This window comes from Triticum aestivum, chromosome 7A (assembly GCF_018294505.1).
Source record: "Triticum aestivum cultivar Chinese Spring chromosome 7A, IWGSC CS RefSeq v2.1, whole genome shotgun sequence".
Lineage (NCBI taxonomy): Eukaryota > Viridiplantae > Streptophyta > Magnoliopsida > Poales > Poaceae > Triticum > Triticum aestivum.
In genome coordinates this window covers 152539559-152555083 of record NC_057812.1, presented here as the reverse complement: position 1 = coordinate 152555083, position 15525 = coordinate 152539559, and the positions used below count along the sequence as shown (strand labels likewise).

General features: G+C 46.2%; 1 pseudogene; it reads left to right on the top strand.

The window, feature by feature from the left end:
- Positions 1 to 1247: 1247 nt before the first annotated feature.
- LOC123153191 (purple acid phosphatase 2-like) lies at positions 1248 to 3239 on the top strand (annotated as a pseudogene).
- Positions 3240 to 15525: the final 12286 nt, after the last annotated feature.

Here is a 15525-nt window from a genome sequence, read left to right as displayed (position 1 = left end):
CGTTTTTTCTTCAGTTTAGTTAAATAGCGGATGTTCATCCGTACATTCGTTTTAACGAACGCTGTTCATCCGTTAGCCGCATACAGCGGACGTTCGTTCGTTAGCCTGTTCGTCAGTTTTCTTTTTCGAGGGTTTTTCCGCGATTATTTTCGATCGCGATTTCTGCCCTAATCTTTGTTCTAGTATATCTTTTCGCTCGTTTATCTGAATCAGGTGAAACAAGCGCCTAGATCTTCGTCTCGAAGCCCTCTTTCTGTTTAAGCAACTTGAATAAGATTTTGGTACTGTAAAATTTGACTTTAGTCTAGATTAGTAATTGAATCTTGTTTCTTTCGTAGTTTGAGTTTCGTTGCTCCGTTTGATTTGATTCTTTTTGCAAACCGGAGTTCTTCAGTTGAACTTTCTGGTTAGATCTTCTTATTTGAGTTTTACCCATGCATATTTGCTTGAGTTCTTATGTATGCTATTGTTTGTTTGCGATAGAATACCCGGAGTGTGAAGCGTGCTACTACGAATCTCTATGTTTTGCAGATCGTCAGCAAGGCAAGTAACACATTGATCATACCCTTTTATTACCCAGTTTTTATGCATTAGTTTCAACCCTCACACATTGAATGAGTAGGATCTCTTAACTTGTGGGTTTGGGAAGTAGATGATGAGGTAGAACCTATTCCCCTTTTATTATCAAACCCTTGGGAGTTAGTTCTACGCTATGCCTATATTGCTATGCTATGCTCGTAGACGTGGATTGGGTTTGAGTGGATCCATGACAGATGTGAGATCTCTACCTAATAATAAAGCATGGATTGAGTCTTTCAGGTTCACCGTCGCGAGGCTTTTCACAAAAGTCCTACTATTTTGGGTATTCAACGCGCAGTACTCGGAATAAGTTAACCCGAACCGGTACAGCCGAGAAAAAAGAAAGAAAATTAGCCCTCGCACGACCCTGCCTCCCAATCATCGTCTCCACCTCCTGCCTCACGCGCCGCCGTGCGCCGCAACCGCCCACCACACCGGCACGTCTACCCCTGCATGACTGGCTACACGCCGACTATGCTCGAGTGCACCTTCTTGATCAAGGCAACGCGACGGCTCGAGCAGTTGGGGGTAACACGGCGGCGGCGGCGGCTGGAGCTTGCAGGGGTTGGGGAGGCTGATTCAAAGGCGGGTGGCGAGGCGGGGGAACGACGAGGAAGGCTGGAGCGAGGGATCTGGCGACCTAGGCAGGAGCTCGCCGGAGCCGGGCGATGGCGGACGGGCGCGCGAGCAGAGGGATCCGATGCGGCGGTTCGAAGTCCTTGCAGGCAAAGGCGGACCTCCATGGCTGGCAGGGGGGCTCCAAGGCCATGGCGGGGCTTTGGTTTTCCCTGGTATAGAAAAGAGAAACAGAAGAGGATTCAGGGAAAATAAGAACGGGGATTCAGGGAGAAGAAGAACGGTGGAAGAAGGATGGCTGGCCTCCTCGGCGCATGCCATACGATCTAAAGGTCTGACCATGTTGCTTTTCTTCCATGGTCTAATACAATCATAAATCAGCAATCAGCAAAGAGGGAGCTGTAGGATCAGTGTCTACCCTTTTCTACAGCTCAATCATGGTGTTGTTTGTGGCTTCCACTCTCATACTGATTGATTAGGTGCTCTAACAGGTTCATATCAGACAAGGCAACCACAATAGTACATCCATGATAATCTCATGGGTGACAATAGTCAGAACCTGGATCAAGCATTGTGTTTTACGAGACTTCAAAAGATAATCTCAATTATTCTGCAAAGTGAAATCATTCGTGGTATACGTTCTACAGATATACCTCGGGATACATTCATCATTGTACAATGAAGAACCTGAAGGTTACCGACACGTCAAACATTTGATGCTTATGTTTTATGAAGGCTGGAATCTTGATTCAAGGCTTAATTATGACTTTTCTTGCAGTTTGACACAAAGTATTACTATGATGTTGGAACTAAAGAGACGCTGAAAAAGATTTGGTTTAGGACCCCTCCGAAAAGTGGCCCAGATGTTCCATATACATTTGGTCTGATAGGTATTGTCAAATTTGCTCAGAATATAACTTGCATCGTCATGTCTGAATTTCAACATAATTTTACTATTGTAGTTTATGAGTAATATTACTGAGAATTTATTGTGTTTAGGTGATCTCGGTCAGAGTTTTGACTCCGATGTCACACTCACTCATTATGAGTCCAATTCAAAAGCCCAGGCAGTGCTTTTCGTTGGGACCTGACATATGCCGATAATTACCCATATCATGATAAATTGATAATACAAGGTGAGATATGTGGGCAAGATTTGTACAGCGGAATCTCGCATACCAGCCTTGGATCTGGATAGCTGGAAACCATGAGATATATTTTGCTCCTGAACTTGTAAGGATAGTTGTCTCTGATACTTCATTCGCATTTCTTATGTCTCAGCGGATGCTTTTACAGTTCAAGTAGAAGTACCAAATAGAAAACAATTCAGTGGATCTATGTTATACACATTTCAATGCTCATTGAATTAGAGTGTGCTCCATTTAGAGTTTCATTTGATTACTCATATTGCTTAAAAAGAATATCAACATATTTGCAGGGTGAAACAAAACCATTCAAGCCATACAACAGCAGGTATCCCACACCCTATAAGGCTTCTGGTAGCACATCAGTACCTTACTGCTATTCCATCAAAAGAGCCTCAGCCTATATCATTGTCCTGGCATCATACTCTGCATACGGTATGTTACGTTCTTCTGACTCCTAATCTGAAGACAACTTGCATTGGCAGGTATAGATATGTAGTAGATGGGTACATAATTAACTGAGATACAAGTATGAAGTGCTGCAGTTGCAGCAGTAGATGGTCCCTGCAGAGCAGCAACACTCTAGCCAGCTGCAACCCACTGAATCAAAACTTGTGCGCACACACGAGGAATATGAGCATGAGGGAAATGTGGTCACAGAACTGAGCGTGTTGGGCGGCGGTGCGGCAGAAGCTCGAATAATGGTTTGCTAATTAATTTACATCATGTGGAGTCGCAAGACTCCTATTGCTTTGGGTGACACATGGGTACGCCAACTCCTATTGCTTTGGGTGAGAAAACTCATTCTCTAGGTGACAAATGTATGTCTACAGATTTTCTTTAATCATATAAAGAAGTCACAGCTAGGTGTTTCCTTTCTTTTTGCCTAGATACAATTTTGTTTTAGGATTTGGGTGAGCTGGGAAAAATATAGAATGAGTGTTGTATGGGTTGATTTCAGCATAGGTATATTAGCTTATTTAAATTCCTAATTTAGTGCATATTCCTAATGGTATTGTACTAACTGATAGATGTTAGTTTATAATTACATGGTTCTTGATGCCTGGCCAAAAGGCACCAGACTGATGCACAGGAAACAATTCATATGAAGTTTTTCCTTGCTATTCTAACCATGGACGTGTGAGGCATATATGGTAGTGTTATTATATTTATATATAGCCTGCACCAAATAAGTTCGGTCCATTCCAAACCTGGAGATCCGCTAATGGAATTTTATTTTATTCAGTTGTTTTCCTCTATTGGCACTATCCTTTGCAAATTCCACACTCCAAATAATTATTCTGTCGTTGCTAACTATGGTCAGTGCATAGTCCATACCGCTATGTGAGCAAGTCTTTTCATTGATCTTAGAACATTCAGAATTGGTGCTCTCTCTAGCTTTATAAGGTGTTTTTTCAGGAGTAACTTTTTTAACCATTAATTCACATGTTAGCATGTTCTGCTTAATAAGATAGTACTAGGTGACATAGATGAGTATTAAATAATTTTGCTCATGTAGCCCATTGGTCTATTATGTTGTTGGCACCTTTATGGTCTACATGTAGTTCATTGGTCTATCATGTCATGGATATTAACTGTTCCCGTTGAAAGCCTGACATAGAATCCAGTTCTATCTGTGTTACACCTGTTAGTTACGAGCACTTTCGGTTGCCTACTGCTTGCTTATTTGGTTGCGTGCTGCAAGCGAACTACAATTGTGGTCTCAAGAAATTACATTTACTAGCACTTTTACCTCACTTTGAGAACAAAGTTCTGGTCTGCTGCTATTATATTCAAACTTCATTTCATATGATCATATTTGTGTTCTTGCTCTTTTTATATGTACAATTAGTTTGCAATTATTTCTCTTCCTGTTATATAGCATTATTTGTCCTTTGTCGCTAATACATATACTGCCTATGATGATCAGTTGGCTTTGAAGTGTAGTATGCACCGAAGTTCGGTTTCTTAGATGCAAAATATGGGCCTACGAGAAGTGTCAATCAAAGTTTGGAAAATACCCTAGCAACTTCTAGGTTTTGGTTTGTTTACTAATAAATTATTTATCTTTTTTGCTTTATTAGGTTCGCATAGCATTCGATTTGTATTTTTCTCCTGGTGCAACGCACGGGCATTTTTCCTCGTTGTTAATTAATGGTTCAACTTAAGGTGGCAACTTTAATACACATCTGGGTGGATTGCTTGTGGGCACCTGGAGAATCAGTGTTGTCCTAGGATATCCCGGAGTACCGTGTGATCATCCTATGGTCCTCCACCCAGGATCAAATGGATCATAACATTATTCATGCTAGAAACTTCCGTGTGCAGCCACAAGCCATTATGGGCTCTGGCATAGTTGAGTATGTTGCATGACCTCTTCCAGTGGTAGACTAGCAGATTTAGGGGATGTCTCGGTATCCGTTTCTCAAACACCATGTAGTGCGAAAAAATCCAATGGAGGAGACCGAGTCTTATGGGGAAAAATGTGCAAACCTCTGCAGAGTGTACAAACTAATCATGATTAGCCGTGTCCACGGTTATGGACATCTTGAGTATCTGGTACTTGAATGATTGATTTGATCTCATCACTCTAAATTAATTTGTTGGGATGTTAATAATTATTTTTAGTTGGGGATTGAGTTGGAGGAACCTTCTCAATGATGTATCAACTACCATGATAGTTAAATAAAATATATTCCTTTGTTGTAGGGAAAAATTGGCTTTTCGCAAAACAATATAACCATAGAGCCTCCACCAGCCATATATGCATGTAGTGATAGCATTTATCCGTTCATTGCTCTATTGTGTTATTTTGCCAGCATATTCCATGTGCTGACCCGTTTCGGGCTGCAACATATCATGTTGCAGACTTCTCAGATGACGAGTAAGGTGCCATAGGTCATTTGTCATGCACTCAGCTATGCCGTTGGAGTTGATGGACTCACTTTATCTTCCAAGCCTTCCGCTGTTATCATATTTAGATGGCCTTAAGCCATATTTATTGTAATAAGTTCTCTTTTGAGACATTCGATGTAATAAGTGTGTGTGATTGCTACTCTGTTATAAATCCTTCGAGTACTGTGTGTGTCAGCATTACCGATCCAGGGATGACACTGAAGCACAGAGACTTGACCGTCTGAGGTTGGGTCGCTACAAGATGGTATCAGAGCACACACTTAATGTAGGACACGACCACTAAGATGAGCCATAGATCACTCTTCTCTACTCATTTCTGACTTCTCTCCATTTTCTACTCTTTAGGATGGCAGACTCAAGGAACAAGTTTTCTCAGCCGGATGAAGACACCCCGTTTGGACGTCACTTGAAGGAAGTCACTAGGTAACCGAACATCGGAATACCAAGCTTCACCTGAACCTACACTGCCACATACCAGAAGAGGAACGTTGGATGATTCGAGTTCAAGTTCCAGGAAGGACATTCACACCAGTCACTGAGCCCATAGAGTTTTCCTTTGATGCGACGCATCGGCGAAGTTTATCACAAGGAGCTTAAGGACACTATCTATCAGATATGTGGGCGCCGAGATGAGCAATGGGAGATGATCAGCACTAGGAAGGACATGTCCATTGCAGCTTTCATCCAGGAGTTAAATCGTCGCCAGGAGAACCAGATGTGCACAAGCATGATAGATTTGAAGAAGGCGAAGACCATGATCACAGAGCTAGAAGAGGAAGTCAAGTCTACACGCGATGGATATGAGGAGGAAATGACGATACTTGTGGAGATGAATGACGACCTGACGAGGAAGCTAGGAGTTTTCATGGGAGACCCCGCACCAGGAGGAGAAGACGAAGAACCCAAGGAGATTCATTCTGAAGACTACATCATCATCGATGACACCGACTCCGACTCTAATGGTAGTGATGATGACTATGAAGACGAAGCTGGAGCGGACATCTTGGAGTCTTCCACCGATCAAAATTTCTAGTAGACCACCATATGATCAATAGTGTTCCCCCATGTATATAGAATAGTCCGAACACTATAACGATAGTTAGATCGATTTTATGCCCTTGCTTGCTTGATTGATATGATATGATATGATTGTGTTTGTCTCATGTGCATATGGGTAGTGCTTTATCACTAGACCTCATTCTATTCTAATCCCTCCCCTCTAAAACCCATCAGATGCCTCCAAGACGTGACCCCAGATTTGTCTTCCCACCGGAGCTCACTCAGTTGATCCAGCAGCAGAATGCCTTGATGCAGTTGTTAGTTCAAAACCAAGGCAACAACAACAACAACAACAACAACAACAATGATAACCCTCCGCCACCACAACTAGTTGACAACTTAGCCCATTTTCTGAGGTTACAGCCGTTGGTGTTTTCCAGTAGCACCGAGCCCATAGTTGCGGATGACTGGCTCCGCAGGATTGGAAGGGAGTTAACCATTGCTAGTTGCACAGATGCCGAGAAGGTGCGTTTTGCCGCACACCAATTGGATGGACCCGCAGCCGCATGGTGGGAGAATTACACAGCCACTTTTGCCATACATCGCGAGCTATTGATCTACAACATAGTTATGCAAATACTATCAGGACTAAGCTCATGATAAATTGAAGTTCAATTAATCATATTACTTAAGAACTCCCACTTAGATAGACATCCCTCTAGTCATCTAAATGATCACGTGATCCATATCAACTAAACCATGTCCGATCATCACGTGAGATGGAGTAGTTTTCAATGGTAAACATCACTATGTTGATCATATCTACTATATGATTCACGCTCAACCTTTCGGTCTCCAGTGTTCCGAGGCCATATCTGCATATGCTAGGCTCGTCAAGTTTAACTCGAGTATTCCGCGTGTGCAAAACTGGCTTGCACCCGTTGTATGTGAACGTAGAGCTTATCACACCCGATCATCACGTGGTTTCTCGGCACGATGAACTTTTGCAATGGTGCATACTCAGGGAGAACACTTATACCTTGAAATTTAGTGAGAGATCATCTTATAATGCTACCGTCGATCTAAGCAAAATAAGATGCATAAAAGATAAACATCACATGCAATCAATATAAGTGATATGATATGGCCATCATCATCTTGTGCCTATGATCTTCATCTCCAAAGCACCGTCATGATCACCATCATCACCGGCTTGACACCTTGATCTCAATGGAAGCATCACTGTCGTCATGCCAACTATTGCCTCCACGACTATCGCTACCGCTTAGTGATAAAGTAAAGCAATTACATGGCAATTGCATTTCATACAATAAAGCGACAACCATATGGCTCCTGCCAGTTGCTGATAACTGTGTTACAAAACATGATCATCTCATACAATAAAATTTAGCATCATTTCTTGACCATATCACATCACAACATGCCTTGCAAAAACAAGTTAGACGCCCTCTACTTTGTTGTTGCAAGTTTTACGTGGCTGCTACGGGCTGAGCAAGAACCGTTCTTACCTACGCATCAAAAAAACCACAACGTGGTATAGTGATTGCTTTTGATCTTCAGAAAGAACCCCGTTCATTGAATCTGATTCAACTAAAGCCAGAGAAACAGACACCCACTAGCCACCTGTGTGTGAAGCATGTCGGTAGAACCAGTCTCGCGTAAGCGTACGCGTAATGTCGGTCTGGGCCGCTTCATCCAACAATGCCGCTGAATCAAGAATCAACTAGTGACGGCAAGCAATATGTATATACCCACGCCCACAACTCCTTTGTGTTCTACTCATGCATATAACATCTACGCATAAACCTGCCTCTGATACCACTATTGGGGAATGCGGTAATTTCAAAAACTTTCCTACGCACACGCAAGATCATGGTGATGTATCGCAACAAGAGGGGAGAGTGTCGTCCACATACCGTCGTAGACCGTAAGTGGAAGCTTTATGAGAACGCAGTTGTTGTAGTCGTACGCCTTCACGATCCAACCGATCCAAGTACCGAACGCACGGCACCTCCGAGTTCAACACACGTTCAGCTCGGTGACGTCCCACGAACTCCGATCCAGCAGAGCTTTGAGGGAGAGTTCCGTCAGCACGATGGCGTGATGACGGTGATGATGATGCTACCGACGCAGGGCTTTGCCTAAGCACCGCTACGATATGACCGAGGTGGATTATGGTGGAGGGGGGGGGGCACCACACACGGCCAAAAGATCAACTGATCAACTTGTGTGTTCATGGGGTGCCCCCTCCCCCGTATATAAAGGAGTGGAGGAGGGGAAGGGCCGGCCCTCTAATATGGCGCGCCCTGGGGAGTCCTACTCCCACCGGGAGTAGGATTCCCCCCCTTCTATGTAGTAGGAGTAGGAGAAAAGGAAAGGGAAAAGATAAGAGAAGGAAGGAGGGGGCGCCGACCCTCCCCCTAGTCCAATTTGGACTAGGCCTTGGGGGGCACGCAGCCTCCCCTCTCTATTTCCCCTAAAGCCCAATAAGGCCCATATACTACCCGGCGAATTCCCGTAACTCTCCGGTACTCCGATAAATACCCGAATCACTCGAAACCTTTCCGATGTCCAAATATAGTCGTCCAATATATCAATTTTTACATATCGACCATTTCGAGACTCCATGTCATGTCCCCGATCTCATCCGGGACTCCGAACTACCTTCGGTACATCAAAACGCATAAACTCATAATACCGATCATCATCGAACGTTAAGCGTGCGGACCATACGGGTTCGAGAACTATGTAGACATGACCGAAACTCATCTCCGGTCAATAACCAATAGCGGAACCTAGATGCTCATATTGGTTCCTATATATTCTATGAAGATCTTTATCTGTCAAACTGCATAACAACATACGTTGTTCCCTTTGTCATCGGTATGATACTTGCCCGAGATTCGATCGTCGGTATCTCAATACCTAGTTCAATCTCGTTACCGGCAAGTCTCTTTGCTCGTCCCATAATGCTACATCCCATAATTAACTCATTAGATACATTGCTTGCAAGGCTTATTGTGATGTGCATTACCGAGAGGGCCCAGAGATACCTCTCCGACAATCGGAGTGACAAATCCTAATCTCGATCTATGCCAACTCAACAAGTACCATTGGAGACACCTGTAGAGCACCTTTATAATCACCCAATTATGTTGTGATGTTTGGTAGCACACAAAGTGTTCCTCCGGTACTCGGGAGTTGCATAATCTCATAGTATAGGAACATGTATAAGTCATGAAGAAAGCAACAGCAACAAACTAAGCGATCATCGTGCTAAGCTAATGGATGGTTCAAGTCAATCACATCATTCTGTAATGATGTGATCCTGTTAATCAAATGACAACTCATGTCTATGGTTAGGAAACATAACCATCATTGATTCAACGAGCTAATCAAGTAGAGGCAAACTAGTGACACTCTGTTTGTCTATGTATTCACACATGTACTAAGTTTCCGGTTAATACAATTCTAGCATGAATAATAAACATTTATCATGATATAAGGAAATATAAATAACAACTTTATTATTGCCTCTAGGGCATATTTCCTTCATGACCAGCATGTCATACTTTGATTCAGTGGTATTGTTGGATGAAGAGGCCCAGACCGACATTACATGACCGCGTTCATGATATTGGTTCTACCGGCGTGCTTCGCACACAGGTGGTTAGTGTGTGTCTATTTCTCCAGCTTTAGTTGAATCAGTGTCACTATGCCCGGTCCTTGTTGAAGGTTAAAACAACACACTTGATGAAAAATCGTTGTGGTTTTTGATGCGTAGGTAAGAGCGGTTCTTGCTAGAAGCCCGTAGCAGCCACATAAAACTTGCAACAACAAAGTAGAGGACGTCTAACTTGTTTTTGCATGGCATGTTGTGATGTGATATGGTCAAGACGTGATGAGATATAAATTGTTGTATGAGATGATCATGTTTTATTAAAGTTATCGACAACTGGCAGAAGCCTTATGGTTGTCTCTTTATTGCATGAGATGCAAGCGCCATACAATTGCTTTACTTTATCGCTATGCGATAGCAATAGTTGCAAATGCAATAGTTGGCGAGATGACCATGTGATGACACGTTGATAGAGATCAATATGATGGAGATCATGTTTTCATGCCGGTGACGATGGAGATCATGACAGTACTTTGGAGATGGAGATCAAAGGCACAAGATGATGATGGCCATATCATGTCACATATTTTGATTGCATGGATGTTTATCTTTTATGCATCTTATTTTGCTTAGTACAGCGGTAGCATTATAAGATGATCCCTCACTAAATTTCAAGGTATAAGTGTTCTCCCTGAGTATGCATCGTTGCGACAATTCGTCGTGCCGAGACACCACGTGATGATCGGGTGTGATAAGCTCTACGTTCACGTACAACGGGTGCAAGACAGTTTTGCACACGCGGAATACTCGGGTTAAACTTGACGAGCCTATCATATGCAGATATGGCCTCGGAACACTGAGACCGAAAGGTCGAGCGTGAATCATATAGAAGATATGATCAACATAGTGATGTTCACCATTGAAAACTACTCCATCTCACGTGATGATCGGACATGGTTTAGTTGATATGGGTCACTGCTACCTCTTGAGCATGCGTTGGTTTTCCCTTGAAGAGGAAAGGGTGATGCAGCAAAGCAGCATAAGTATTTCCCTCAGTTTTTGAGAACCAAGGTATCAATCCAGTAGGAGACCACGCGCGAGTCACCTCGTACCTACACAAACAAATAAGAACCTCGCAACCAACGCGATAAAGGGGTTGTCAATCCCTTCACGGCTACTTGCAAGAGTGAGATCTGATAGAGATAATAATAATAAGATAAATATTTTTGGTATTTTTATGATATAGATTGAAAGTAAAGATTGCAAAATAAAATAGATTGGAAACTTATATGATGGAGAATAGACCCGGGGGCCATAGGTTTCACTAGTGGCTTCTCTCAAGATAGCATAAGTATTACGGTGCATGAACAAATTACTATCAAGCATTGACACTACAAAAAAAGACACATCCGTGACATTTTGGGCCGAACGAATTTTTTTCCTGTCATACATATGACACTTCTATGACGATAATTGTGACAAAACCCGATATCATCATAGATGTGGTGGGCTCCTACTTCTGTGACAAAAAATCATGACAGAAAATGGGCTTTTTGTCCTGGGCGGGCCGGAGACGCAGCTGCATGACATTATTTGGGCCGTCCATGACGGAAAAAACCATGGTAGAAGCGAGGGGGAGGAAAATTTCGGGGAGTTCCCGGTTACGATGGGAGGTCGGGGGCCGAGCGATGCGCGTTTCTCTCGTACATGTACGCGCGTGTGTGCGAGGCGTTGGCTCTAACTGAACCCGAGCGAGGCGTTGGGCTCTAACTGAACCTGAGCGATTGCACTACAGGCTACGCGTTAGTGAACCCGAGTGATCGATCGATGGCTGTTAACTGAACCCGATCGAGCGATTCCTTCGCTACTGCTGCTAACTGAAGCCGGTCGATGGGATGAACAGCGAGCGTTGCGGGGGGGGGGGGGTTGGATGAATAGTGAGCGGCGGCGTTGCCTCTGGATGAACAGGAGCCCGTGGTGTGGTGGAGGGCTGGATGAACAGTAGACGGTGGAGGGGTGCCCGTGGAGGGGTGGATGAACAGGACCGCGTGGTGTGGAGGGCTGGATGAACAGTATACGGTGGAGGGGTGGTTGAACAAGACCCCGTGGTGTGGAGGGCTGGATGAACAATAGACGGTGGAGGGGTGCCCATGGAGGGGTGGTTGAACAGGACCCCGTGGTGTGGAGGGCTGGATGAACAGTAGACGGTTGAGGGGTGGTTGAACAGTAGCCGGTGGAGTAGCGCGCGGTGGAGGCTAGATGAACAGGAGCCCGTGGAGGCTGGAGGAGGTCGACGGTGGAGATGAACAGTATCCCGTGGAGTCCCGTTTTGCGGTACGCCACACCCCTCCCGATGAACAGGACCCCCGTTTCGACCGTAGCGCTCCAACACAAGTCCATTTCCTCCGTTTTGCGGTACGCCACACCCCTCCCGATCAACAGGACCCTCGTTTCGACCGTAGGAGGTCCGTTTCCTCCGTTTTGCGATATGCCAGACCCCTCCCGATGAACAGGATCCTATTTCGAACGTGGCCGGTCGAACACAAGGCCGTTTCCTCCGTTCTGCGGTACGCCAGGCCTCGTTTCCATCGCCTGTTCCATCTAAGCCCTCCCGATGAACACGACGCATTCCGTTGCCTCCCCATGAACACGACACATTCCGTTGCCTCCCCATGAACACGACGACAACGTTGTTTCTCCGTTTCGACCCAGCCATGTACACGAGCCCTGGCCGTACGTATGCGCGAGTAGGCGTTCGAGACCCCGCCCGTATGTACACATACGTGGCCGTATTTTCTTTCTTGCACCCTGGCCGCTGTACGTACGTGTAAATGCTACGTGCGCGCCTCTACTACGACACGTGCGCGCCTCTACATCGACCAGTATGTACCTACACGTTCGCGACCAGAATGACAACGCTACGTATGCTTCGACCAGGTGGGTCCTGACTGTCAGGCACTTCCTTGCCTGCGAAGATGTAGATGGTGGGTCCCAGCAGTCAGGGGGCGAATTGTTTTTTTGGCCCCGACGCACTTCCTTGCATGCGAAGATGTAGCTGGTGGGTCCCAGCAGTCAGGGGGAAATATTTTTTTTGCGAAATACGGTGGCTCGTCCGGTGGGTCCTGCTGTCAGGTGGAGGAATAATTATTTTGCACGTAATAAGGAGGCACTTCCTTGCTGCGGCCATGGACCCAGCTGTCAGCCTCTCCACGTACAGTCCATGTCCGATGGAAGCCGTTCCTTGACCATGTTGACCACGCCTCGTCGAGAGCACCAGGGCGGTGGACGACGACGAGGCCTAGGAAGGGGACGACGCGTAGCCGGGGAAGATGCGATAGTGGATGTCCACGCGTAGAGGAGTACGAGGGTTTACTGGTTCGCTCCGGTGTGAGGCTGCCGTCGCCACAGAATAACAGGGGGTGTGGGTGAGTAGAGGGATGGCCTGGCCAGCGGTGGGAGTAGTAGGGGGCAGTGAGGCCTCCGCCGCATCGCAGCCGGCCATGGGAGGCAGGAGCACGAGGCACGACCGGTGCTAGTTTGGGCGGTTGGAGGAAGAAGACCAGAGGTTGAAGAAGCACTACAGCCGTTGGATGGACATCGTACGGCCACTGGAGCTAGAATCGTGCATATTGACTAAGTTGACAAAGCCCTCCGTCCCCGTCAACTTAGTAGGCCCACAAGTCAGCCTCCCACCAAGGTGGGTCCCAGCTAGCAGGGGGTATTCATTTTTTGAGCGTAATAAGGAGGCACTTCCTTGCGTGCAAAGATATAGCTGGTGGGTCTGAGCTGTCAGCGGCGGGAACGTTTTTTTCGCGAAATACAGAGGCCCTTTTGGTGGGTCCCTGATGTCAGGTGGAGGAATCATTATTTTGCACGTAATAAGGAGGCATTTCCTTGCGTGCGGCCATGGACCCAGCTGTCGGCCTCTCCACGTACAATCCACTTCAGATGCATGTCGGTCGTTGACCATGTTACCCAGGCCGCGCCGGGAGCACCAGGGCGGTGGACGATGACGAGGCCTAGGAAGGGAACGACACGGAGGCAGGGAAGACTCGGCAGTTGTTTCCCACGCGGAGGGGAGTACGACTCTACGAGGGTTTACTGGTTCATCTGCCGTCGCCGGAGAATAACAACAGGTGTAGGTGAGTAGAGGGATGGCTAGGCCAGCGACGGGAGTACGGTGGGGCCGTGAGGCCTGCGCGGCAGCAAAGCCGGCCGCGGGGAGGAGGGAGCAGGCAGTCCCGCCGGCGCATGTTTGAGCGGCTGTAGCAGGAAGAGCAGAGATTGAAGAAGCACGACGGCCGTTGGATGGCCATCCAACAGTCACTGCTTGTGCGTCAACCTTTTTTTTAGGAAAGCCTCAAATCTGTGGAAAATAGCATACAGCCCATCTGCCATTATTTCTAATAAATTACAGCCCATTTGCTAATTATTAAGGTTTTTTGGGAGCCCGTATTCTTTTTGTTAGCATTACAACCCATATTGTGGCCACGGTTAAAAAATTGCACGAAACTTTGCATATTTCGGTGCGGTTCGAACTGTTTTTAATCCCGAAATTTTGACTCACATTCAAACTAATTTTAAAAATAAATGTATATCAATATAAAATCCAACAAATTCTCCATGCATAAAAATTAATGTAATTTCAAATCACGAAATGAAGAAACGATATTTGAAACTAATTGCCGGTTTGATGTGTTTTAAAATGTACAACCCATTTCTCATTACTGATGGGCCATTTTCTCGGCCAGCCGAATGAAAGCTCTCCTCGTCTTGAAGATTTGCAGCCCAACAGGCGTGACAAAGCGACTTACTTGGCAAATCACAAAAAAACTGGACTGTGGCCGTGGACCCAGCTGTCAGCCTCTCCACATATAGTACTCTTCCGATGGAATGTCGTTGACCATGTTGACCACGCCGCGCCGAGAGCACCAAGGCGGTGGACGACGGCGAGGCCTAGGAAGGGGACGACGTGGAGCCGGGGAAGACGCGGCAGTGGATGCCCACACGGAGAGGAGTACGAGGGTTCACTGGTTCGGCTGTGGTGTGAGGCTGCCGTTGCCGCAGGGCCTGACTAGCGGTGGGAGTAGTAGGGGGCGATGAGGCCTCATCGGCAGCACAGCCGGCCACTAGAGGCAGGAGCAGGCGGTCTCCCCGGCGCTGGTTTGGGCGGCTGGTGCAAGAAGAGCAGCGGTTGAAGAAGCAGCATGATTGTTCGATTCAAATCCAACGGTTACTGCTGCTAGAATCGTTTGTTGACTACGTTGACAAGCCCTGCGTACGCGTCAACTTAGTAGGCCCACAGGTCAGCCTCCCAACCGGTGCGCCCCGGATGTTAGTGGGAGGAATCATTTTTTTCGCGTAATAAGGAGGCAGTTGATTGCGTGCGGCCAGGCCAGCGGAGGGAGTAGGGTGGGCCGGGGAAGCCTGCGCGGCATCACAGCGAGCCACAAGAGGAGGGAGCAGGCAGTCCCGCCGGCGCTAGTTTAGGCGGCTGGAGCAGGAAGATCAGAGATTGAAGAAGCACGTCGGCCGTTGGATGGACATCCAACACTAACTGCTGCTAGAATCGTGTGTTCACTGACAAAGCCTTGCGTAAACAAGTCAGCCTCGAAATCTGTGGCGTGTACAGCCCATTTGCTATTATTTTTATAATTTTTACTCATTTTC